This window comes from Dendrobates tinctorius, unplaced genomic scaffold (assembly GCF_039654945.1).
Source record: "Dendrobates tinctorius isolate UK_male_01 unplaced genomic scaffold, ASM3965494v1 ptg000012l, whole genome shotgun sequence".
Classification (NCBI taxonomy): Eukaryota; Metazoa; Chordata; class Amphibia; order Anura; family Dendrobatidae; genus Dendrobates; species Dendrobates tinctorius.
In genome coordinates this window covers 15,704,208-15,726,938 of record NW_027361680.1, presented here as the reverse complement: position 1 = coordinate 15,726,938, position 22,731 = coordinate 15,704,208, and positions in this window count along the sequence as shown.

Here is a 22,731-nt window from a genome sequence, read left to right as displayed (position 1 = left end):
TGTGGGACTTGCTCCCGGTCTAAATCTTGTTCTCGCTCTAGTGGGTTGTTGATGCCTTTGCCGGTCCCCAGGAGGCCATGGACCCATATTTCAATGGATTTCATCTCTGATATGCCAGTCTCTCAAAGAATGACTGTTATTGGGTGATTTGTGATAGGTTCTCTAAGATGGTTCATCTTATACCACTCCCTAAGTTGCCATCTTCCTCTGAGTTGGTGCCCCTGTTTTTGCAACAGGTGGTTCGCTTGCACGGGATTCCTGAGAACATTGTATCTGACAGAGGAGTTCAGTTTGTGTCTAGATTTTGGAGGACTTTCTGTTCCAAGCTGGGAATTCAGTTGTCCTTCTCCTCTGCTTTTCACCCTCAGACCAATGGGCAGACAGAGAGAACAAACCAGACCTTGGAGTCGTATTTGAGATGTTTTATTTCTGCTGATCAGGATGATTGGGTTTCATTTTTGCCCTTGGCCGAATTTGCTTTAAATAATAGAGCTAGTTCTGCCACTTTGATGTCACCTTTTTTTTGTAACTTTGGGTTTCATCCTCGATTTTCTTCAGGGCAGGTGGAGCCTTCTGCCTGCCCAGGTGTTGACACTGTGGTGGAGAGAATGCACCAGATCTGGGACCAAGTGGTGGATAAGTTATCTCTCTCCCAGGAAAAGGCCCAGCGGTTTTCCAATCGACATAGGACCGTTGGTCCCCAGTTTAAGATTGGTGATATGGTGTGGTTATCTTCAAAAAATATTGCTATGAAGGTGGCTTCTCCTAAGTTTAAGCCTAGATTTATTGGACCTTACAAGATTTTGGAGATTATTAATCCGGTCTCTTTTCGTTTGGCTCTTCCTGTCACATTTACAAATCCATAATGTGTTCCATAAGTCATTGTTGAAGAGGTTTGTTGAACCAGTTGTTCCTTGGGGTGGCACCTCCAGACCCTGTATTGGTTGAAGGTAACATGGAATATGAGGTAGAGAAAATACTGGATTCCCGTCTGGCTAGACGGAGACTCCAGTATTTGGTTAAGTGGAAGGGTTATGGTCAGGAGGATAATTCCTGGGTCTCTACCTCTGATATTCATGCCAAAAGATTGGTGTGTGCCTTTCATCGGGCTCACCCTGATCGCCCTGGTGGCGTGGTTGAGGGTTCAGTGACCCCTCCTCAAGGGGGAGGTACTGTTGTGAGTTCATTTTCCCCTTTGTCACTGAGGTCTGGTGAACTCCCTATTCTGGTAAAGGAAGGTAATGAGCCTGATTATCAGGCACCTGAGTCTAATGAGGATGACTGGCTGAGTGGAGTCACTGGCTGGATATAAGGCTGCCGACGCCCTTCTGCCCTGCGGGTGATTTCTCTGTGGACTTCTAGGACACCAATCTGATTCCTGCTTCCCTAAAGCTAAGTTTCTGTTTTGCCTGTTTGCATTTATGTTTTGTGTTTGCTTTCCTTGCTTTTCTGGATTCTGCCATTCCCTGCTGGGATGAGCTGAATCTCCTTTTGCCGGTTGCTCTGTCTTCAGAATATTCCTGAGTACTGACATAGCTTTTTTGAAGCCTAGCGTCTTCAGGACCTTTTTCACTGTCAGTCTGTTGGCTCTTATTTTCATAGGGTTTTTCACGGATTGCAGACAGCAGCCTTCCTGTCCTTTCCTATCTAGGTAGTTTGGGCCCCGTCTTTGCTCAGTCTATCTTTCTGTCTGTGTTAGTGTTTTCATCTTGCCTCACCGTCATTATATGTTGGGGGCTGCCTATTGCTTTGGGGTCTGCTCTGGGGCAGTTTAGATTTCCCCTTTCTTTCTTTAGGCCTATTTAATTCTCCGGCTGTGATCGAGGGGTCTAGGGCATCGTAGGAACCCCCCACGGCTACTGTTAGTTGTTGTGATAGGATCAGGGGTCTGCAATCTGATAGCTGCCAACCTCTCTGGTTTTCTGGACTTAGCTAGCATTTTTGTTTTTGCCTCCTACGGTGACTCAATCATAACAGGTAAGACAAGATGCTGAGAAGGCCGAACTTTTAAATTCCTATTTTGCATCTGTTTTCTCTCAGAAAGGAAATGTAACATCAACTGTTCTTCACTGTCCTATTAAGGGAATAGAAGAATCCAGGATATCTATAAACAGAAAGATAGTGAAGAAACTCTTAGCTAACCTAAATAAATTCAAGTCTCCAGATCCAGATGAATTACACCCCAGAGTACTGAAGGAGATAGCAGAAGAAATTTTTGAACCCCTCTCCATAATCTTTGAAAATTCTTGGAAAACAGGAGAAGTCCCAGAAGACTGGAGAAGAGCAAATGTTGTTCCTATCTTCAAAAAGGGGAAGAAGGTGGACCCAGGCAACTATAGGCCAGTGAGTCTGACTTCTATACCAGGAATGATCTTTGAACAAATTATTAGACAACATGTATGTCAGTACCTGGATAAGAATGAAGTGATTAAACAGAGTCAGCATGTGTTTGTAACTAATGTCATGTCAGACTAACTTAATTTCCTTCTATGACGGAATCACTGATTGGGTGGATCAAGGAAATGCTGTAGATATAGTATATCTTGACTTCAGCAAAGCATTTGACAAAGTATCTCATACAATCCTTATTGAAAAAATGACTAAGTATGGAATGGACAAGGCAACTGTTAGGTGGATTCATAACTGGCTTAGTGATCGGACCCAAAGAGTGGTCGTAAATGGCTGCACATCCAGTTGGAAGAATGTCTCAAGTGGGATACCACAGGGCTCTGTCCTGGGCCCTGTATTGTTCAACATCTTTATCAACGATTTAGATGAAGGAATTGAAGGTAAACTGATTAAATTTGCTGATGACACAAAGCTAGGAGGGATAGCTAATACTAGAGAAGAGAGAGAGGATTCAAAAAGATATAAATAAACTGGAGCAGTGGGCAGCAACTAACAGAATGGTTTTTAACAAGGAAAAATGCAAAGTACTACATCTGGGCAATAAAAAAGAAAAAAGCATATACAGAATTGGGGGAATAGGGCTAAGCCACAGCACATGTGTAAAAGACTTGGGTATACTAATAGATCACAGACTGAATATGAGTCAACAGTGTGATGCAGCAGCAAAAAAGGCAAATGCAATTCTAGGATGTATTAACAGAAGCATACACTCTAGATCACGTGAAGTCATTATTTCCCTCTACTCCTCTTTGGTCAGACCTCATCTGGAATATTGTGTCCAGTTTTGGGCACCACATTTTAAAAAAGACATCAACAAACTGGAGCAAGTTCAGAAAAGAGCAACCAGAAGGTGACCGGTCTGCAAACCTTGTCTTATGAGGAAAGGTTGCAGGATTTGGGGATGTTTAGTTTGGAAAAGAGAAGACTGAGATTAGACTTAATAGCTGTCTACAAATATCTAAAGGGCTGTCACATTGTAGAAGGATCATCTTTATTCTCATTTGCACAAGGAAAGACTAGAAGCAATGGGATGAAACTGAATGGGAGGAGACACAGATTAGATATTAGAAAAAACTTTTTGACAGTTAGAGTGATCAATTAGTGGAACAGGCTGCCACGAGAAGTGGTGAGTTCTCCTTCAATGGAAGTCTTCAAACAGAGGCTTGACAGACATCTGACTGGGATGATTTAGCGAATCCTGCTTTGAGCAGGGGGTTGGACCAGATGGCCCAGGAGGTCCCTTCCAACTCTAAGATTCTATGATTCTATGACACTCAAAAACACTCACGAGCAACAAGCAGTGCGTCCAGAAAGAAAAGAAGAGTGGTGATTATGGGCGACTCACTACTAAGAGGCACGGAGGCAACTATCTGCAGGCCGGACATAACCGCACGAGAAGTATGCTGCCTCCCAGGAGCAAAAATCAAGGATGTGGCCAACAGGATACCAACGATCCTCAAATCCAAGGACAACTACCCTTTCCTACTGATAATGTAGGCACAAACGACACGGCAAAAAATGACCTACCAACTATCTGCGAAGACTTTGAAATTCTGGTGAAGAAAATAAAGGAACGGAACGTACAGGTTGTTTTCTCATCAATCCTCCCAGTCGATGGTCATGTCATCAGAAGATGGAATAGGATAATAGAGGTGAACAACTGGCTACGACGGTGGTGCAGGCAGCAAGGATTTGGATTCTTGGACCATGGCGTGAATTACCTCTACGATGGACTTCTCGCAAAACCTGGGAAACATACATTCGCCAGAAGACTTGCCACACTTATCAGGAGGGCTTTAAACTAGAAGAAGAGGGGATGGGAGGAAAAACAGCAGACAAGAACATGCAGCAGAAGGACAAACTAATCAAGGATACTAGATGTGGTACAGAGGACCCAAGACAGGGTACTCAGAAGGAAGCTAAGAAAAAGGAAGCAAAACTTCTTTCCTGCATGCTGACCAACGCAAGGAGCCTGACCAATAAAATTGAAGATCTGGAGTTGGTAATGTATGAGGAAAAATACGACATAGTAGGAATAACTGAGACATGATTAGATGACAGCTATGACTGGGCGGCTAACTTGCAAGGATATGATTTGTTTAGGAGGGATCGTAAAAAAAGGAAAGGGGGTGGAGTCTGTCTATATATAAAGTCCACTTTAAAGCCCACTCTAAGAGAAGATATACAAGAGGGAAACGAAGAGGTGGAGTCTCTATGGGTGGAGATACAAGGAGGGAAAAGTAATAAAATCCTCATAGGGGTTTGTTATAAGCCGCCAAATATAACAGAAGCCACTGAAAATCTATTATTGAATCAAATAGACAAAGCAGCAAATCACAATGAGGTGATTATTATGGGGGACTTCAACTACCCCGACATAGACTGGGAAAGTGAAACCTGCGTATCTCAGAAAGGAAACCAATTTCTCTCAGTGACCAAGGATAATTATCTGTCACAACTTGTGCAGGGTCCAACTAGAGGGACAGCCCTTCTGGACTTAATTTTAAGCAACTGGCCAGATAGAATAACAGAAGTACGAGTCGATGGGCACCTAGGGAACAGTGACCACAATATAATACAATTCCACTTGTCCTTCAGTAAGGTGCCCTGGAAGGGGGTTACAAAAACGCTGAATTTCAGGAAAGCAAAGTTTGATCAGCTTAGAGAGGACCTTCTCCGAATTGATTGGGACAATGTCCTCAAAATAGGTGCACAGAAAATAAATGGGAAATATTTACATCAGTTTTACACACCCACTGCGAGCTAGCCATACCGTACAGAAATAAAAGGGCTAGGAGCAGGAGAACACCAATGTGGCTAAATAAGGATGTAAAAAGGGCAATAAATAACAAGAACAAGGCATTTAAGAAGCTAAAACAAGAAGACAATGAAGAAGCATTAAAAAGTTATAGAGAAAAAAATAAAATGTGTAAAAAACAAATACATTTAGCAAAAGTGGAAACTGAAAGACTCATTGCTAAGGAAAGTAAAATAAACCCCAAACTATTCTTTAATTATATAAACAGTAAAATGATTAAAATTGATGGTGTCAGCCCTTTAAAGAACAATGAGGGTGAAATCATAGAGAGCAATGTGGGAAAAGCAAATGTTTTAAATACTTTTTTCTCAACAGTGTTCACACAGGAAAAGGATTTGCCAGGGGAAATGCAGAGTGATAATGTAAACTCCCCATTAAGTATTACCTGCCTAAGGCTGGTTTCACACTTGCATTTTTTTTGCGCTGTATTTTAGCGCTAAAAAACGAATGCTCTTTTTTACCCTATATTTTGCATGGGATGCGCTTATGTGCGCATACACATGCGTTTGTATGCGTTTTTACGCGCAAGCGTTTTTTTGTGGGGCGCACAAAATGCCTCCTGTTGCATTTTTTGGGCGTCCGACTTGCCTCAAAAAAATGCATGCACGCGCAATGCGTTTTTTTTACAGCAAGACACCCATTGTAAGTCTATGGGTGCGCATATGTGCGCATTGGCATGCTCATGTATGCGTTTTTTTGCACATGCGTTTTTTTGTTGACCATTTGTTAGACAATGGAAATTAGGGGTTTGGGTTAGAGTTAGGGTTAGTTAAGGGGGTTTAGGGTTAGGGTTAGGGTTAGTATGGTCTGGTTAAGGGTTAGGGTTAGGGTTAGGGTATGTTTTTTTAAGGGTTAGGGTTAGGGTATGGTTTGGTTAAGGGTTAGGGTTAGGGTTAGTAAAGTCATGGTTTGGGTTAGTGTGAGGCCAACTAATGTTGGAAAAAAACGCAAATGCGGTAAAAACGCACTAAAAAGCATACAAACGCATAAAAACGCTGCATTTTTTCATGCATGCACATAAAAATGCTTGAAAAAAAGACGCAGCATTTGTATGCATTTTTTCCATGTGTTTTTTGCGGGAAAAACGCGCTGCAAAAAAAAGCAAGTGTGAAAGTAGCCTAACCCAGGAAGAAGTGCAGAACCGCCTTAGTAAGATTAAAATTGACAAATCACCAAGCCCTGATGGCATTCACCCTCGGGTATTAAGGGAGTTAAGTAATGTGATAGACAGGCCTCTATTCCTTATATTTAAAGACTCTATAGAAACAGGGTCTGTTCCTTTTGATTGGCGGCAAGCAAATGTGGTACCAATATTCAAAAAGGGGTGTAAAAGGGAACCTGGAAACTATAGGCCGGTAAGCTTAACATCTGTTGTGGGTAAAATTTTTGAAGGGTTTCTAAGGGATACCATTATGGAATATCTCAATGTTAATAAATGTTTAACTCCATATCAACATGGATTTATGAAGGATCGCTCCTGTCAAACTAACCTGATCAGCTTCTATGAGGATGTAAGCTCTCAAATGGACCAAAGAAAATCATTGGATGTCATTTATCTCGACTTCTCTAAAGCATTTGACACTGTCCCACATAAAAGATTGGTAAGTAAGATGAGAAAGCTTGGGCTAGGGGAAAATGTGTGTAGATTGGTAGGTAGCTGGCTTAGTGATAGAAAACAAAGAGTGGGTATTAATGGGGCATACTCAGATTGGGCCAAGGTTACTAGTGGGGTACCACAGGTTTCTGTATTGGCCCCCCTACTACTTAATATATTTATTAATGATCTAGTGGATGGCTTATACATTAAAATATCAGTATTTGCAGATGATACAAAACTATGTAAGGTAGTAAATGGCAAATGAGGTTTAACACAGATAAGTGTAAGGTTATGCACATGGGAAGGAGAAACAGATGCTACAATTACTTACTAAATGGGAAACTGCTGGGGAAATCAGACATGGAAAAAGAGTTAGGCATCTTAGTCAATATGAAGCTAAATTGGCATTGCCCAGCGTCAGGCAGCTGCCACCAAAGCAAATAGGGTCATGGGATGCATTAGAAAAGGTCTGGGGACACGAGATGAAAACATAATTCCACCTCTCTACAAATCACTTGTCAGACCATACTTGGAGTATTGTGTGCAATTTTGAACGCCGGTGCTCAAGAAAGACATTACTGAACTTGAAAGGGTTCAAAGGCGGGCTACTAAAATGATAAATGGAGTTGGTTCACTACAATACCCAGAAAGGTTATCAAAATTAGGTCTATTTACTCTTGAAAAGAGAAGACTTAGGGGAGATCTAATATATGTACAAGTATATCAGAGGGCAATACAGAGATCTCTCCAATGAACTGTTTGTACCAAGGACTGTGACAAGAACAAGGGGGCATTCTCTTCGTTTGGAGGAAAGACAATTTCTGTACCAGTATAGAAGAGGGTTCTTCACTGTAAGAGCAGTGAGGCTCTGGAATTCTCTTCCTGAGGAAGTGGTGATGGCCAACTCACTGAATGAATTTAAGAAAGGAATGGATGCTTTTCTTGTGAGTAACAGTATAGAAGGTTACGAATAACATAATATTATAGGCAGATGGTTGACCCAGCTTAGGGGAAGGAATTTTTTTCCTTATGGAGAAAATTGGCTTCTACTCTGTGGGTTTTTTGCCTTCCCCAGGATCAACAATGCAGAACAGCTGCACTAAAAATAGGCTGAACTAGATGGACATAAGGTCTTCCTTCAGCCTTCAAAACTATGTTACTATGTTACTGTAAAGATGGGCAGAAGAAAAATGGCGGTCGGCGGTGAGGGCTTTTATACACACTCCGTATATACAGGGGTTGGACAAAATAATGCAAACACCTAACGTTTTGGCATCATAATCTTAGAACATGTTGTAAACATGCAAACCGTGACATATGGTAATGTTTTGTAGTTAATTATTTGTGTTATGTGATATGTGTATGTAAATTAACTGTTTGTTTTGCAGAATTGTAAGAACATTGATGAAAACCTGGTACCAATGGCAGACCTCTCTGATTTTCAAAGAGGCCAAATTGTTGGTGCTCGTATGTCAGGCACTAGTGTAACAGAAAGTGCCCGAATGCTTGGCTTGTCAAGAGGTACTGTCTCCAAAGTAATGACTGCATTTGAAAGAGAAGGAAAAACGTCCACAGCAAGGCACAGGTCCGGCTGAAAGTCGAAGTTGACTGAGAGAGACTGACGGACTCTAAAGCGACTTGTGAGAGAGGATCGCAAGACCACAGCTCCGAAAATCAATGCTGAGCTCAATGAACACCTACAGAACCCAGTTTCCATGAAAAATGTTCGTCGGGAGCTGCACAAATCTGGATTCCACGGAAGAGCTGCAATTTTAAAAACACTGCTCTCAATGACAATTGTTTCCAAGCATTTAGAGTGGTGTAGAAACCTCCAGAATAGGTCCCTTGAGCAGTGGAAACATGTGATATTCTCAGACGAATGATTGTTTACCCTATTTCCGACCTCTGACCGAGTGTACGTTTGGAGACAGCCGAAAGAAGCATTCCATCCAGACTGCCTTCTCCCAACCGTAAAACATGGCGGAGGTTCTGTGATGATCTGGGGTGCTATTTCATGGAGATCCACCGGGCCAATGATATCCCTTCGTGGAAGAATTAACAGCCACGATTATTAAGGCATTTGGGGCGACCAAGTGCATCCTATGGTTCAAGCACTGTTCCCGGAGAGGAACGCCATCTTTCAGGATGATAATGCACCAATTCATACAGCTAGAATCGTTAAAGCATGGCACGAGGAACATTGCAATGAAGTTGTGCATCTAATCTGGCCCCCACAATCCCCAGAAATCTACATTATTGAGCATTTATGGCCGATTTTAGAGATTCAAGTTAGACGTCGATTTCCGCCGCCATCGTCGCTCAAAGAACTGGAGGGAGTTTTAACTGAAGAATGGGCTACAATTCCATTAGAAACAATTCACACCTTGCATGAATCCATACCTCGGATAATTGAGGCTGTAATCGCCGCAAAAGGTGGACCTACACCATATTAAACTAACTTTTGTTGATGTTTCCAGGTGTTTCCATTATTTTGTCCAACCACCGGATTTTAGGAGTCACCCTCAGATGCTCACTCAGTCAGTATGGATTTAACCATAATCCAAAATGTTGAAAAAAGGTACTGTAGGGGCGTGGCCTAGCTCTCTAGCATGTGAGACTTAGGAATAGGGAGCTCCTGAGAAAAACCTCCCAACCCGACTCTCAACTCGACTATTTCATGCAATTCTGCCTGGATACCTTTTAGGAAGGACCCCTGACCCTATAAGGAACATTTTGACAACAAAACCGACGTTTTTGGACCTCCTGGAGCATAGAAACCATCTGAGGCCTTCCACACCACTGGGCCACAAAGCCTCGGACTAAATTACCACTGTACAGCCACCCAGACTTCCAGGGCTGCAGCCACCCTGCTTCCAGAGCCTCAATCAACACTCCACAACCCTTCAGGACCTGCTCCTAGCTCACCCACACTAGCGACGCTAGTCAGGACCCTCAACCTGCAAGTGGGAATCAGCATTTTATTGTAAGGCTTACCCAGCCTTCCCCTCTGGTTCCATAATCAGGGACGCAGCTGCGTCTCCCTTGAGACCCCGGTCCAGACGCTGCAGCCTGCAAAAAGAAGCTCACCACGGGAGATCGTAGAGGCTGTGAGTATTACACGACAGATCGCCGCGACCTCCTCCCCTTAGCTTATATAGACTTTCTGGAGAGCCATAACTCTGCCTAGAGTTGGCACTCTTTATCAGCAGAGACGCGAGATCGCAGCTGCGTTATAAATGGTGACACTGCAAAGTCTCAGAACGCATCTCAGTCTCCAATTCCATCACACCTGCGACCTCTCCTGAGCGTCTTCCATTAGGATCACAGCTGTGATCCCGGCAGAACGCATCCTGAGATAAATAATATCGCCCACTGTGTCCCCTCTGCGCATCCTCGTTTGGAGTCACAACAGAGATCTCGACCAACTTTATTATCCCTCTGAGATCGCTGGTGAAGTTTTTGCGGTTCAGCATCTAAGTGGATCCTCTTACAGCATCATGAGCGGCATTAAAACCAGGGGGAAAAATTTAACCTCGCCCTTAAATAAAGCTCAAAACCCTCTGAAATCTGACAAATCATTTAACAACCGACATCATTCAAGGGACCAAGTCAATGCTCGGAGCCCCATTAGATCTAGATCTCCTCAGAGAGACCTCTATCACCAAGCGGATCATGGTAGAAAAGTTACATTTGTACCAGAAGTCCAATTACAAGAAAGCATGGACTCCTCCATAAATGCCAAGCGGAGAATTCCGGGAACCTATGGTGAAAAATACTCAAATACGGCAGGGATATCTGAGTCTGAGGAGGAATCTAGTGACTACTCCCCAAACACAACTCCAGCCAAAAGCAGGTCCAAGATGGAAACACTTGGGTCTAATTTGGATCTCGACATTCCTCCTCCGAAATCACAAACCTTGGATAACATGGAGGTCCTATTCAATAAGTTAAGTGCCCTACTTGACAAAAAACTCGACATTCAAAGTCAAAGACTTGACCTGCAGTTTCAAGAATTCCACGAGACGGTGGAGAAAAAATTAGTAAACCAGGAGGAGAGGATACATAAGCTCGAGCAGAGATCGTCAGAATACTCAGTGGACCTGGAATACCTATCTTCGGAAATACATAACCTCAGGACCAAGATGGCGGATCTCGAAGATAGAGGCCGCAGAAATAATCTAAAGATTAGAGGAATCCCGGAGAGCATTTCCCAAGATGAACTTTCGGGCCATATTCAGGATATCTTTAAGCAGGCCATCCCTGATCTAACACCATCTGACCTTATCATCGACAGAGCCCATAGGCTACCCCGTCCTCCTAAGCTCCCTATAGAGGTCCCTAGAGATACCATTCTCAGCGTGCACTTTTATCAAACTAAAGAGAAGATTCTGAACTATCTGAAATCCAACAAAACTTTCCTGGATCCACACAACGATCTTAAAGTGTTTCCTGACCTTTCCAAGGAGACTCTGGATCTACGCCGATCATTCAAAAGCATAACATCAGCACTGAAGGAGAAAGGCATCCTTTACAAATGGGGATTCCCCGTGAAGCTGCTGGTTTTCTACAGAGGGAGGACAATACCTCTGTTCTCACCGGAAAAAGGAGCAGACTTCCTCAGGTCTATTAAAGAAGCTCAACCTAACCACGGCAAATGACTTAGGCCTTCGCCATGGAAGATTACCTTGTTTTAACAGGCAGCTTTGGCCTGATTAACCTCGTATTGGAGGTTTTCTCTTTTTTTTTTCCCATCCACATTCTGGACCCCGTTGTAAGGAGGTAGTTTCGTAATTGAACTACTTGAACAATTTCTTTATTGTGTTAACCCTTACGTTGCAGCTAAATTCAAAGTTGACGACAAGTTAACTAAAGGTTTGGTAGTTAGCAAAGTTCTATAAGTTTTGGTGTTGCTAGTTCAACCTTCTCCTTGAGCATCCAGCGTAACTCCGCTGCAGACTAACCTTAGTCAGTCACACTGCATTGTAACCATGAGCTTCAAAGTGGCATCGTACAATGTCAGGGGCTTGAATAGTCCGAGAAAGAGGCATATCCTCTGGAAGGAACTCCTAGATTCTCGTGTAGACATTGCCTGTATCCAGGAATCAAAATTCCTACACGAGAATCACCCTTACTTTAATCATCATAAATATCCGCATATTTTCGAGTCCTGTAACTTGAAAAAGAAAGCTGGAGTATTGACAATGATTGGGAGTTCTATCCCCTTCGAAGCCTTGGAGGAACACAAGGACCAGGAGGGTAGATTCCATATCTTGGTGTGCAGACTGAATGATCAGGTATGTACACTGGTCAATATCTATGCTCCCAACCGAGATCAAGTGTCATTCCTCAACAAAGTCATGAAAAAGGTGTCTATTGTAAAAAGAGGTGATTTATTCCTTTTAGGTGACTTCAACATCACTCCCAACAATATTATGGATTCTTCTTCAAGCTCAAGACTTAATCATGATAACCTCAATGCATGGTTAGATAAAAATGAGTTACTGGATGCTTTCAGGTGTTTAAATTCCACATTGAGGGAATATTCACATTTCTCTGAGGTGCATCAATCCGCATCCAGGATTGATTTGATTGTTACAAATGTATTTTCTCTCACTAGATTTAAGGAAATCTCCATTGGAAACAGAACCATTTCTGACCACGCTCCGGTTTTTGGCAAACTTTTATTGGGTCCTCCCTTGAAGAATCCCAAACTCTGGAAGTGTAATGCAAACATTTTACATAATCCAATCCACAAGACTGTCATCCAGGAAGCTTTAGATAACTTCTTTAGAGAGAATAGAACTGAAGTGACAAACCCATTCACTAATTGGTGTGCTCACAAGGCAGTTGTGAGAGGCGTCATTATTAGCATTACATCTAAATTAAAGAAAGAGAATAGAGAAAAAATTAACGCCACTCTACTATCAATCCGTAAACTTGAAAGTACCATTGTGAACCTTGCCTCACCATCTCCCACCCTAAAATTAGAACTTGCTAAACTAAGACAAGAACTCAGGACTCAGCTGAATTCCCCCTATGAAGCAATAGTAAAATCTTCTAAGTATAACTATTACACGTCTCTCAATAAACCCACGAGGTACATGGCCAACCGAATCAAAAACAAAAGAATTCATAATAAAATTAATAGAATTAACTCGATTAATGGTAGCTCTAAACTTTCGCATCCCCAGGAAATAGCAAATGAATTTGTGAACTTCTACGCCAAGCTGTATAATTTAAACCCTGACCCTAAGCCGCTTTCCCAAAACCTAGAAAAAATTGATAACTATCTATCAACAATAAATATGCCTTCTTTATCTTCCGATAATATAGTGTTCTTGTCAGCCCCGTTTACTTCTATTGAAATTGAAGACACCATCAAGAAACTTAATCTTCACAAATCCCCAGGTCCCGATGGACTAACCAACGCCTATTACAAAGCCTTCAACAATTCTCTCTCCCCTCACCTTACTGAGATGTTCAATTATGCCTCAGGAAAGGGAGCTTTTCCATCCGAAATGCTGATGGCTTCGATCTCGGTCATCCCCAAAATGAAAGGGGATCCTGAAGCCATAGAGAATTTCCGCCCTATTTCACTAATTAACACAGACATTAAGTTGTATTCTAAGATCCTAGCGAATAGGCTAAGTCTGATAATTCCTAAACTGATAAGCAATGATCAGATGGGCTTTACAAAAGGGAGACAACCAGCCGATGCAACAAGGCGAATCATCAATACCATAAAATGGGCTAACTCTTCGAAAACACCCATGGCTCTGTTGTCACTCGATGCCGAGAAAGCATTCGACAGACTTAGTTGGTGTTTTCTCAAGCAGACACTCAAAAAATTCGGGTTCGATGATAATCTGACATCCTCCATCATGGCCCTATATTCAGACCCAAGAGCCAGTGTAATTTGTAACAACCATGTCTCAGAGCCACTTACCATATCAAATGGCACTAGACAAGGCTGCCCCCTCTCCCCCATTCTATTTAATTTAGCTATGGAACCGCTGGCCGAACAGATCAGAAAAAAACCCAAAATAGTAGGATTAAACACCTTAAATCATCATCATAAGATCAGTCTTTTTGCTGATGATGTTATCCTAACTTTAACCAAACCCGAGATCTCCATCCCTGAGGCACTCTCAGAAATTAACAAATTCTCATCATTGTCCAATTTTAAAATCAATGAACGCAAGTCTAACATTCTCCCGTTAAACATCAGTAAGGACCAAACCAGATGTATTAAAACTGTAACCTCTCTTAAATGGTGTGACAAGGAATTTGCTTATTTGGGAATCACGATGAACAGTAACCTCACTGGGTTAGTTAAATCCAACCTTAAAAAACTATCTGATTTAATAAATAAGGATAGCGTGATTTTCAGGGATAGATCTCTATCATGGTGGGGAAGGATCCTTACAATAAAGCTTTTTACTTTGCCAAAAATATTATACATTTTAAGGTGTATACCACTCCCTATCCCTTCTATCCATCTTTCTAACTTACAGGCACAGATTAATTCTTTCATTTGGGGCTATAAGAAGCCCAGAACGGCCACTCAAACCTTATTTAAGAAAAGATTGAATGGAGGTATAAGCATCCCTAACATCACAGCCCACTATTATTCTTTGTTACTTAAACAAAGTGCCCATTGGTTAATAGATTCAGATCCCCCGGCTTGGCTTGACTTAGAGTCTACACTTAATAACAATAAGCACCCTAGATCCATAATCTATAATGCCATAGCTAACAACCTTCCAAACTCTGTTGCTCATCCAATCTTTCAAGCTGTTGCACTCGCCTGGTTTAAGATCTCTAAACCAAAGAGAGGATCCCTTAAAACGACCATCCTTAAGAAACTCCCCCTAACACTCATTTACTCTATGACTAACCATTCATTATCCCCAATCTGGGCAGATTTAAAAATATCAAACTTAGAAGACATTTTTAACGGGACGGAATTTTTATCCTTTCAAACACTAAAAACTATATATAATATCTCCTCGTCCCTGTTTCTCGAATACCTTACTCTTAAGGATAATATAAAAATATTTCTCGACAAGAAACTAAACTTCACTGAGACATCCATAAAAATACTAAATAATTGTGGTCATCGTATTTTCTGGAGTCATGACTTTGCTTATGATAACTACAACCAAGATACGGCCTTGACAAAAAGCCCTTCAATGCTGAGTTGGGAGAAAGACTTAAACTCTTCCTTCACTGTAGAAGACTGGGAGGACTCTCTCTCTTTATCATATCACTCCGTACTCTCCATGTCATTGCAGGAGACCCATTTTAAGGTTGTATCACGTTGGTACTATACCCCCAATAGACTTGCCCATATTGGGACTACGAACTCGCCTCTATGCTGGAGGGACTGCGGTCAGAAGGGAGACATCCTACATGTTTTCTGGAGTTGCCCAACTGTTAATATCTTGTGGTCGCAGATCTCCTCCCGCATCATTAGCAAACTTACAGGCAAAACCACAACCCTCACACCTCACTCGGCCCTACTTTCCCTTAATCTAGAGGAATTGGACCCTGCCTTAAAAGATATAGTCATCCATGTTTGTCTTGTGGTAAAAAATTCCATTGCATTCCATTGGAAGAACCTTTTCCTTCCCAAAGTTGATGATATCTTACAGTTGATCGCACAACATAGATCCCATGAGTTGCATTTCGCATTGGCTAATGACCAATTCAGTAACTTCTACAGGAAATGGTCTAAATGGGACCAAACTTTCCCTACTCCTATTACTTGAATGAATCCTTTAACACTTAGTAATCTCGATATAAGAAAAGCTGTTTTAGTTTTGCCTCTGACATAACTGATCTTGTATCTACTATTTGACATAGGGTTAGATCTGTAATGACACTCATTATGCTCATTTGTGTGTTTTTATGTTCTTTATTGCTATTATTCTATTGTACAATCTTGTATTCTACATATTTAGGCGTTGGCAAGATACGTTTGTAAAATGACATCATTAATGCATGTTTTGCATTTTCTGTACATGATGTCAACTTGTAATTTCCCTACTTCCCCTTATCTTTCCTTCTCTTCCCATTCCCATCCCTCCCCCCCTGTCTTCCCCTCTCCCCATTGTTTAAAAGAATAAAACCTTTGGAAAAGAAAAAAGGTACTGTATCAGCAGATGCCAGGTGTATCCAGTCTAGGGGTAATTGTAAATCTACGTCTATATTTCCGGAGTCAGACAAAGACAATCGCAGGCTCAGTATGGATTAGACAAGAATATAAAAAGTTGAAAAAGGGTAATGTATTGCAAGTGTACAGCTGCATACAGTGTTGGGGTCATTTTAAATCTCCTTATAGTTTACCAGAGTCAGACACAAACTCTCACAGGCTCAGTATGGATTACACCAGAATATAAAAAGTAAAAAAAGGAAATGTATTCGAAGCGTACACCAGCATACAGTGTTGGGGTAATTTTAAATCTTTGTATATATTTCAGTCTCAGTAAGCCAGTCCAAACTCTCCGCTACAGGAAACTATATGGATACAAGTACAGATGGAAAGTGGAGTGATTGCAGAAATTTGGAAATTACAAATCACGGGATAACCTCCCGGGAGAATTCGCAGAGGCGATGCTGACCCTCAATTACTTTGTCTGTGGAGACTGCAAAAACGGTTCTTTGTTAGACATGGTCCTCACTGCCTATCATGATCTGTCTGGTCACTTTGGAGTGCAAAAGACAGAAGCCACAGGCCGTAGGTGATTCTATTGGATTGGCATGAGAGGAGACATTGAAAAATAGTGGCAGGAATGTCACATGTCTGTGACTAGGAAAACTGTGAAAGCTGATCATAAAGCACCACTGCATCCGATTGTGAGTCGACGTCCATTACAAATGATAGCCATTGATCATCTGAAGGTAGAGCCCAGCAGGACAGACCATAGCTACTGTTATGCGCGGTGGAACGCACTAAATAAAATTATAAATAAAGTGCGTTCACCGCTCGGGGTCCAGCGTGCGGTAGTTTGTAAAACTGCTGCTAGATGGTTGCAGAGCTATCAGGCGGTGAAGTGCACAGGGTTTGGACGAGACCCAGATGCAGAAAGCAAGCTCTGTTGAACACACAGAGCTGCAAGCATAAAGACATATAAAGTAACGCTGGAGCGAGCTCAGTTTTACTCACAGAGCTGCAAACACAAAGACAAGCTCTGTTGCACTCCCAGAGCTGCAAGCATACACAAGCTCTGTTTCACTCATAGAGCTGCAAGCACATACAAACTCTGTTTCACCCACAGAGCTGCAAGCATACATACATGTGTAATAACGCTGAGTCTGTTTTTAGACTCACAGAGTCTCAGCGAAAGTGTCACGGTACTTACAGTCACAGAAGTAGCCTTAGGCAGCACGACTACTCCCTCTAGACCTACCGTTTGATAAGACACGAGGCGTTGCAACTGCAAACGCGGGTATAGGCTGCAACTGCAGCGCGGCGAAAGGCGCAAGCAAGACGCTGCAAACGGCTGGCGCAATGCAGACGCTAAGCTGCTGACTAAGATGGAGCTAGGTGCGCTGGCGCTGCTACTGGCGGCTGCCCAATCACTCACACAATCATAATATCAGAGGGAAGGGGTTTCATAATAAGTCAGTCACCAGTCCAAGCATCCATCACCATACATACAGCAGCAGTATGAAAATATTAGCGCATGGCGGAACGGCCATGCGCACTTTTTATAGCGTACGGGACCTGCTGGAAATCTCCAGAGCCCTGAGCTGAACCAATGGAATCAGGAGCAGGACCTGAGCACCTGACTCCTGAACTCCAATGGGAACTCATTCCACGAGCATGCTCAGAAGCGGGCTGAAAGGACTTAGCCTCTGGAGACAAATGTGAGGATCTGGATCTCTGCATATGTATGGCAGGACACAGATTCCTAACATTACCCCCCCTCCTAAGGCCCCCTCCTCCCTGAACCTTCCGGGCGACTGACCCGTGCCCTGCGATGGCACAGGGCTCAAACTCATCCGAGGATGAGCTTGGTGTCCAGGTAGGTGTTACAGTCACCCGAGACACCTGGAAGGCATCAGTGGAATCGAGGTCACCAGGTTTCAAGAAGGACACCTGGGAGATGGCCGGAGCGGGAATGACCGAGGCACGCCGCAGCGTGTCAGCAGATGTCGCCACACTCTGCCTGGGATGGTTAGGCTGAGCACAAAAGGTGCAAGCCTGAATAAATTTTTTCATGTCCCGAACTCTATGGGACCACCAATACGCACCAGCCAGTAGCTTTGAGACCTGCATATAGCCCCGATGATGGTGCGTGTTGGGTGCATGTGCCCAGGCGAGCACCTGAGCCCTGAGATGAGGAGGCACAAAAGTCTCGATGACCGGTTCAGACTCCACCTTTTGCGGGGAGACGGCTTCCGAAGAAACCGCACAAACATGGTAACAGCCGCAAATGGATTCCTGGTCGGAGTCTGAATTAAGGTTGGTACGAGATATCTCCATGGGCTCAGGAGGTAGAACCTCTGGCTCCGCCAGCTCAAGAGGTTCAAAAAATTTGGGAGGTGAAACGGATTTGCGCTTGGAGTGCAGCCGCTCCATACCGCGCTCTGAAAAACGGAGATCAATCCGTGAGGAGACAGAGATTAGCTCTTCTAAACTGGTGGGGATCTCTCTAGTAGAGAGAGCATCCTTTACATGCTCTGCTAGACCTCGCCAAAAGATGGGGATTAAGGCCCTGTCGGACCATTCCAACTCGGATGCCAGTGTCCAAAAACAAACAGCATACTAGCTGACCGAGAGTGACCCCTTGGTAAGGGCGAGTAATTGCAGAGATGTGTCGTGAGTGACCCGAGGACCGAGAAAAACTTGCCTGATGGCTGTAAGCAAGTTAGCAGCGGTCCGAATCTCAGGATCACCACGTTCCCACAGAGGCGTAGCCCATTCCAGCGCCTTGCCCGACAGTAGGGAGACAATAAAGGCCACCTTAGCCCGCTCCGTGGGGAATTGAGCAGCCACTAGCCCCAGGTGTATCGAGCACTGGCTGATGAAACCCCTGCAGGAGGCGCCATCCCCAGAATATTTATCGGGCAACGGGAGGCGGGTAACTGTCGGAGCAGGGACGGACATGGACATACGCCCTACCGCCTCTGTGAGTGCCTGAACAGCAGCATCTGTGGCCTGTGCAGCTGCGAGAGACCTCTCAAGGGTAGCCAGACGAGCCTCGAGCTGTCGCACAACCTGTAACAGCTGTTGCTGGTCTGCCATCTCTAGCCAGACCCTGGCGCTAGTTTTATGTTATGAGCGGTGGAACGCACTAAATAAAATTATAAATAAAGTGCGTTCACCGCTCGGGGTCCACCGTGCGGTAGTTGGTAAAACCGCTGCTAGATGGTTGCAGAGCTATCAGGCAGTGAAGTGCACAGGGTTTGGACGAGACCCAGATGCAGAAAGCAAGCTCTGTTGAACACACAGAGCTGCAAGCATAAAGACATATAAAGTAACGCTGGAGCGAGCTCAGTTTTACTCACAGAGCTGCAAACACAAAGACAAGCTCTGTTGCACTCCCAGAGCTGCAAGCATACACAAGCTCTGTTTCACTCACAGAGCTGCAAGCACATACAAACTCTTTTTCACCCACAGAGCTGCAAGCATACATACATGTGTAATAACGCTGAGTCTGTTTTTAGACTCACAGAGTCTCAGCGAAAGTGTCACGGTATTTACAGTCACAAAAGTAGCCTTAGGCAGCAGGACTATTCCCTCTAGACCTACCGTTTGATAAGACACGAGGCGTCGCAACTGCGGACGCGGGTATAGGCTGCAACTGCAGCGCGGCGAGAGCCGCAGGCAAGACGCTGCAAACGGCTGGCGCAATGCAGACGCTAAGCTGCTGACTAAGATGGAGCTAGGCTCGCTGGCGCTGGCACTGCTACTGGCGGCTGCCCAATCACTCACACAATCGCAATATCAGAGGGAAGGGGTTTCATAATAAGTCAGTCACCAGTCCAAGCATCCATCACCATACATACAGCAGCAGTATGAAAATACTACACGGCGGAACGGCCATGCGCACTTTTTATAGCGTACGGGACCTGCCGGAAATCTCCAGAGCCCTGAACTGAACCAATGGAATCAGGAGCAGGACCTGAGCACCTGACTCCTGAACTCCAATGGGAACTCATTCCACGAGCATGCTCAGAAGCTGGCTGAAAGGACTTAGCCTCTGGAGACAAATGTGAGGATCTGGATCTCTGCATATGTATGGCAGGACACAGATTCCTAACAGCTATGTCTTAACCATCATCGATCAGTACACCAAATTTGTAGTGCCCGTAGTGCCCGTCCCTGTGAAAGATTTAGCTGTCCAGACTACACAGCGGTGGAGCAGGGAGAGGTAAGTATTGCAAGTGCTGGGACCCTGAGCAAGCAGGGGGGGCCCACTCGTGGGCGGCGGTACTGGCACAGGGCCCCTCATAGTACGCCGGTGTGTCTGACGTCGAGTGGGCCCCCCCGCCATCAGAGACACTTTATTGTACTATGAGGGGCCCTGTGCCAGTGCCATCGCCCAAGAGTGGGCCCACCCACCTGTTCAGGGCAACGGCACTTGCCCGGGTGCGCCAGTCGGTGACCCCGGCCCTGGGGGGGCAGCCCAGTTAGGGAGGTTAATAGCGAAGGTAGTACAACTCGGTGTATATATCATGAAGGGGAATCTAATATAATCACAGAAGTAAATTTAGATAACATCCCACCCACATGTACACCCATGGACTGTAAATGACCAGTTGTAAAAATATGCAAAGCACAAAAAAGGGGGAGGACGAATCCAAAATACAACTAACGGTCATATGTGAATTTACTTTATTGAAGTGAAAGGCAAGGTGCAAACATAGCATGCTAAACAGCCACAAAAAATACTTAAAATAGATAAAAGACAGCAGCAAATAGGGACACAAGGACCCATGAAGCCAATACTGCACTGAATATTACATATAGTTGCATAGCAGTGTTATACATTGCACTCTATTATAAAGAGCCTCAAATAGAGCTGGTAAAATACCTATGGTAAACTAACAGTAGCAGGCTAGATGATATTCAACCCAGGTGACAGTCAAAAATACATATTCATGTGAACAATTTAATTACCTGAATTAAATGGCAACTGGCAGACGGCAAACAAAGGGTCCCTGTGTCCGCCCCAACGCGCGTTTCAGAACACCTTTGTCAGGGGGCGCAATAGATGATATGAGAAGTGATGTTTAAATAACGGGCATAAACCGGAAGTGAGGCTAACATCACAACCGGAAGCGGTCATGCGTAAATATGGTGACGCGCTCACAACTGCATGTGTAGTAAGTAACAATAAAAGGCAAAATAAGCCGATGTCTAGAGAACGCCCACACTCTCCCCGGCATGGTGTCAAGGAGATAAGGTGCCCAGAACAAGCGGGGCCCCGCGAGACTGGACACCCATTACTCCTGACGTCAGCACAGGAAGTGCTGTGGGAGTCTTACAGACGCAGAAGGAGCACTGAAGGAAGCACCACCATATTGGAAGCTTGCGACCATGCACACATCCATACTTAGGTCAAATGAGGACAACTGCTGGCATACACGGACAAAATGCTATATACCAATTATATAGCTAAAGCTACCAGTGTATAGTAGAAAATACTAAGTATAATAAACGACTCCACTAAAAATAGTGTAATATGGGAATACACATGGAATAATATGTATATATATATATATCCAAAAAAGGAGACATATATAAACGCACATGAATATGCACAATTAGCATGTATATAATAGAATAGAAAAAATTATAACCATATCAAAAGTGCGTATAATATCATATTCATAAAATAGAACAATATACATATATAGGTTACAGTAACAATGTAAATGGTAGCACTCAAATTATGGCACCACGAAAATAACAAACTGGGCGACACAAATAATATGTATAGCACCATATGAAAAGGTACCAGATTGAAAAAATGGACACAAGGAAAACAGAAGGTCTACGTTAATGTCCATGAAGTTGCAACCACATAAACTTCTGGTGCATAACCATAGGGAAAGGAGACATCATGGCCGCATACATATACACCACCAGATTCATCAATAGGCCGTAAACATAGACTGTGCATATCCACCAGCAAATCCATCAAGAGACCCACGAATGGAACACTACCATCTTCTGACACGTCTGCTGAAGGAGAGAAAATTCTTTTCAGTGTACTGACACACCAACTGATCCATCCAATGCCCGCAAATAGAACAGAGCATCTAGAAGATATAAAAAAATTATTTTAAAATCAGCGAAAAAGGACTAAAAGCTATAAAGCAAAGGAACCCCGCAAAAACGTATTCTAAAAAGGGGGCAAAGCTAAGACTCTCATTTAACCCGTGAGGATGCACAGTTTTCAACGTCCAAATCCAACGCTCCTCAAGACGTGCCAATTTAGTTGATAGCATCCCTCCCCTAATATTGACATCAACAGCATCAATACCTCTGAACCTGATCAAACTTCCATTGCTATCATGGCAAAGCTTGAAATGTCGAGGAATTGTCTTCAGGGAGGATGCATCCTCCTGGCCAACTGACGCCTCAATACCCAAGACATGTTCACGCACACGCACCTTCAACTGACGAGAAGTAAGACCTACGTAAATAAGTCCACACGGACAAGTGGCATCATAAATGACATACCTAGTGTCACACGAAATAGATTTCTCAATATTAAAAATCTTACCATTAGAGTCAGTGAAGGTGGTGGCGCGATCAATGCTTGGGCAAGCGACGCAGTGTCCACATGGATAACAACCAGGTCGCATAGACCTGCTATCAAGGAATGTAGTCTTGGGCTCACTGACATAGAGACTGCGAGTAAGACAGTCCCTCAAATTTATAGCCCTT